Below are 5641 nucleotides of genomic sequence, written 5' to 3'. Positions count from 1 at the left end.
CATATGCTTCTTGCTTTGTGCTGGTTGTTGGGCTTTTTGTCATTGTGAAGCTTTCTTCTGGCAGCTCAGCTCACTGGACCTTGACAGCATTTCATTAGACAGGATGTCCTCAGGGTTCTCAAGGAGAGGAAGCCTTTCTTCTTCCACAAGCACATTCACTGACATTGCACTGTTCTGGCCTGTAAAAACATCTGCTAAAGTATCTGTTAATGAGATAGGAAAATATGGCTGCCCTGTGATTCTTGTGCTCAGCAGTTAGTCAAGAGTATAGAAATAATTATATTTAGATAATACTTAAAAAAAAAACCCACACACACAGTCCTCAGATGCCTATATTAGGCAACAAAGTCACCTGCATGTGCTTTTAACCTTAGACTTCATAAGACAGTTCTGGAGTTTATGAGTCCCACTGCTTAGAATATGAATATAGAAAGATGTACTTTATTGGTTCAAAGAAAACAGAGGATAATAACAGTTATCTGAACTTTCTTTATAATTGGCCCAGCATTTATGCAATTGCAAAGTCTGCAATCCTGGTTGTGCACTTTAGCACCATGGAGGTCTATTTAACTTTTCGTTTCAATTCTATCGGATACAATGGATAATACAAAGGATAAAAGTTTTTTTTTTCATAGTGATCCCTTTGAGCAATACTGTAACAGCATGTTTGTGGAGGCATGACTGACTAAGTGTTTTACTGAATGTTTAAGATTTGGCTTATGAAATGGACTGGCTGCCTACAGTCTAGGTCTTTCCTGTTCCTTCCCATATGGAAAAGATATATATAAATCTTATAAGGTTTTTATCTGTCTTGTGTGAAACTTGTATGAAAAATATACAAGAGTGAAAATACATATAAGATCCCTTGAAAAATTATATAAATGAAACTTGCATGTTTTGGATACTTCTTAAAAAATTATATGACATTAACCCGACATATATTATCCCAAGAAGAAAAATGTAATATCATACTTATATGAGTTAGACAATCATGAGTGAAACTAAACTATTGTAAGTTTTTTATAGAGAACAAAAGATTTACTTGTGTTATCACAAACAGGAAACAACTAACAATTAACATTGAATGACAATAAAAAGGGGAAAGCCACAAATTTACGAGAAGTTTGCTCTGAACATGTGATTAAATAAAACCCTACTACATTAGAATTTCCCTCTGGGATTGATAAAAATGCTTTTCATTCATTTGTGTAAAGTTTATTTATTTCTTTGTTTAGCATTTTTGCAAAACTAGGCATCCTATTCCTGACTTTCAAATAATGTTTTTTCCCATTATTGCATTTACATTTAAAGAACAAACTTTTCCAATAAGTTTGACAAATGATTAAATCAACACAGTAAATATTCAAAATCCATCTTGAATGTATTCTATATAGACAGAAAAGATGGAAAAGATATTATACAATATTCATATTGTAGAAATATTTTTAATTTTGCACAGAATCAGCAGATTACACAAAGATGTAGATAAAATACATTTTATATATAATTTTTATATATAATATATTTTTGTCTTTTTACATGACCCAGATTCATTATGACAGTGCTTTAAGGACCATTTAAACACCACACCACTAGCTTAATGGAATTACATTGAAATACATAAATGTTGTGAACATGCATTGCAAAATGTTTTAACAGAAATATATTCCACTCAGGTCAGAAACCCATGTTTCAATAAAGACGCTGTTCAGAAATGACAGCCTGAATGCGCCACCTTTTGAACCGCTATGGCTTTAGACCTTGTTAGCTGCACATCTCACTCTTAATTAGAATGACATTTGACACAATTGAAAGCCTTTGAATCTCTCCCATAATCAACCCCATAATCAGTAGCTCCACCTTCACATTTAGATTGAATCATTTACAATAAGATTTAAGATTAAATCATTTACAATAGTATGTATTCAGTAGCTGACATACAATTGAGGTAGAGTCTGGACACTATATGTACATACATGGCCTAACTATCTGAGTAGCATTTATGGCTTTGTAAAAGCCTGTGGGAAAGTGAACAGTTGACATATAGCTCAGCTGAGTTCTGATAAGAGAACCTCTGGCTAACTTTTGCACTGTGCAATTACCATATTTTCCTATAGCATATAAACAATGACTATCCATTTCAACAAAGTGTGAGACAGCAAAAATACTTCCATTTTTTAGAAGCACCACATAATTGTTTCTTTGTTTTGTTTTGCTGTACGTGTAACCGTGAACAATGTTTCCATTCACAGAAATTCTCTTGTAGTAACTCACCACAGAGTTTGTGGGAACCTCTCTAACTGGGTGGAGAGCAGCTTGATCTCTCAGAGATATTTGTCTTACATTTGGTGAACCAAGGGCAGTCACCTGAGTAAACTTTTCATGCCTCTTGACATGCTGGGTTTCTTGTCTCATTTCGTTGCAGAACTGTTTAACTTCTGCAGCTGCATTTGTTAAGAACTGCTTAGCTAAACGAGGAAAGGCACGGGAGACTGCCACTCGTTTGCATATTTGTTGTGGTACAGCTTGACTACTTTTTATTTGTTTCAAGAGGTACCCATTGAAACTTTCAAACATAAAGGCTGAGTGAGCCCATAAAGGACCCCATCGCACAACACTTTTACTCAAATGCAACAATGAATGAACATTGAATGTCATGTGCTGTTTTCCATACAGAGATTGTACACCTCCAACAAAGTACACTAATGCGTCGTGTGCGTGGTTTATCAGTTCAGTATTTAATTCGGACCCCAAGAGAATGCTTATCCCTTCTACCAGTAATGCCCAATGACAGTGATACTTCTGTGGAAGTATGCCTTTCAGAACTGGCAAGCTATAGTACAAAAGCCAATGTTGCCACTCGTGAGCTTTCCAGAATTTGCGTTCAATTAAAGATCTTGGAACTCGAGCGACGATACCTGGAGGTTTAATAGACAAGAGGTGTTTGTCTATGCTTGCTGTTTGTACACCAATGTACCATGGCTCAGAAGTGTTTTTAGAATCCATCCATAAAGATGCCATGTATCTGCACACACCAAGCAGTACACAGTGCATGTAGTCAGGGACCATTCCATTGATAAGATCAAACAATGGCAAATCTGCAAGAGGAGATGAGCCCTTTATCCCCAATATAGTCTTCCCTTGTCTTTCAGCTATTTGTCCTATTTCTACTGTGGTTTTATGATTTCTGTCACTTGGCTTTTCATCAGGACATGCGTAAACCCTTGTGTTTCCATTCCCTTTCCTTGTTTGCATCCCAGGATGAAGGCAAACTCCACAGCCATATTCACCATTAAATTGCTTGAAATTCTGTAACAATGGTCTTGCTACAGCATCACACACACAGCACAATGTGTGTACTTTCATGTGTCTCTGTGCCTGATTGTTAGGATCTTGCCACTCAAAACCAACTTGAGAAAGATTTGCACACTCCTCGACAAATGGTTTAAAGAAGCAGGACATGTCTGGCTTTTTGGATCCAAACCATAAAGCACATAGAAGTACATGTTTGTCTCTACTCTCCGGTGGTATCTCATTAATGCAACACAATATTGGCCAAATACTAAATTTGGAAGACTGAAAAACTGGTACACCATCACAATTAAAAGTGAGGGACAGAAAATCATCTTTACTGGTAGACTTTAAGGTCTGATACAAGCTGCCATCACATATGTCCTTTATTACACGGCTACCACTGGGATCACCTCTGAAACATAGATCATGCACATTGTGGTTCTCAAGAATTTCTTTTAGCTGATCTTTTAATGGTATACTAATAAAAAAGTTACCTTCCTCTAAACTGGCTTTCACTGTTGTGAATGAAGAACATGACACACAATTAAGTGTTTCTTCCAAAGATTGTGAAGACCCCATGTACTTAGTACAAACTCTACAGTAATGATGTCGTTTAAACTGGTTTGTAATATCAGCGAAGGGTTTCTCCAGAAAATACCTGCTTGATGGAACTACAGTAGTCCCAGCAGAATGTAACTTGAGCAGTTTCAGCAAGTCCTCCATTAATACACCTGTAGTGTTGTGTCTCAAAGCAAAGGAGAGGATTGAGATGATGCTTTGATTTTCTGTTAGTCCACTGGAGCAGTTCACATCAACTCCTGCTTCAGGGGCGTTCTCCTGAATGGTTGAAAAAGAATTGTGTTATATTTGAGCAGGTTTCACTTGTTTTCATATGTAGCCTTGTTTTTTTTTCAAAACTGCATTTACAACATAAACAGCAGTCATAGCGACGTTTGTCATAGTTAAAAATGCAATTAACCGCAAGTCTTACCTGCACCATTGTGACCATTTCTATTCTTTCCTCCTGTCTTTGGGTGGCATCTTCATTGTTTCCCTGAGAAGTATTCAAATTAACTACTCTTTAAAGAAAAGAGAGCCATAGAAGGGGAACACATCTTGCATTTGTTTCTTACCAGTGAAACCGTTTGTGGTTCTGGTATCTGCTCATCTCTTTGGGTAGCATCGTCACTTTCCTGTGAGGAATACAACCCAAGTATTGAATATTGAATTTATAAATGAATTAAATATCCAAATGATATATTCAAAAACAAGTAGTGAGTCTGTCACTGACATATTTAAACAACTTAATGGTAAGCTGTACTTTTCACTTTTACAATGTGATGGAGTAGCGTAGAAGAGACATAAGAATGAAAGTAATGCTTTATTGTGGCCTTTTTTCTGTATGTTGCTTTTAAAAGGAGAGAGAAAGAGAGAGAGAAAGAGAGAGAGAGAGAGAGAGAGAGAGAGAGAGAGAGAGAGAGACTATAATAATGTATTTTTATTTACCATTGGAACTGTGAAAGTTCCTTCTCTCTGGCTGTCATCTTCACCATTGTCCTTGAAATGATACAAATGAACAACTTGTTTATGATACATTTTTCACAGCTCCTCTGAAAACCGTCGGGATGAAATTTCCATGTTGTTATTATTATCATTGTTATTATTCTTAATGTTTTTATTGACCTTTAAATAAACACAATGAAAGAGGTTGGCTTCTAAGTAAAAAACTACATTTTTTTATTATATTTATCATCTCACAATTACTTAAGTAGCACTTCAGATTCCTTTCAATGCAGAAACATTATGAATATAGTCTAGATTCTCAAATACTTTGCATTTTCTTATCATAACTAACCTAAACAGAATTCATCAGTCATTTGGCAAACACAATAAATTATGTTGCATAACTTATCATTTAAAATAAATATCTATGTAAGTGTATGGAATTATTCGTTTGTTAACCTGCTTAGTACACACAACACAAAAATATAAGCCACGTTATGGGTGTCAAATTAGAACTGAAATGTTCCACTTAACCAAAGTATTAAAACCCAAACACTTTGTATCAAGTGCTACTATGGTAGCTGATAAGACATTAACGATATACATTCACTTACTTGTTGTTGTGTGTTGTACTGTCCGATGTCAGTCAAAGCTCTGTCGATTTTTCTAAAAAAATAAATAAATTCTTGTAGCTTTCATAACAATGACAGAAACTGACAACTGTATTAACTTATTGGCAAAGGTGCATATACCGTTTTTTCCATCTGGTCAAAGTACGTGAAGGAACGTTTTTCCGCATCCAGTCTATTTCACTTGTGTCAGATCTATAATGTTTTCTTTTCGG

General features: G+C 35.6%; 1 long non-coding RNA gene across 1 annotated transcript; it reads right to left on the bottom strand.

Moving 5' to 3' along the window:
- Window positions 1-2437: 2437 nt before the first annotated feature.
- Window positions 2438-4871, bottom strand: LOC146514575 (uncharacterized). Its single transcript, XR_014875380.1, has 3 exons — window positions 4428-4871; window positions 4286-4348; window positions 2438-4131 (listed from the first exon to the last, which is right to left on the bottom strand). It is a non-coding gene; the product is annotated as an uncharacterized LOC146514575 (long non-coding RNA).
- Between the last annotated feature and the right edge of the window lie 770 nt (window positions 4872-5641).

The sequence above is a fragment of the Neolamprologus multifasciatus genome, chromosome 7 (genome assembly GCF_963576455.1).
Source record: "Neolamprologus multifasciatus chromosome 7, fNeoMul1.2, whole genome shotgun sequence".
NCBI lineage: Eukaryota > Metazoa > Chordata > Actinopteri > Cichliformes > Cichlidae > Neolamprologus > Neolamprologus multifasciatus.
This window is presented reverse-complemented; position numbering and strand designations above follow the sequence as displayed.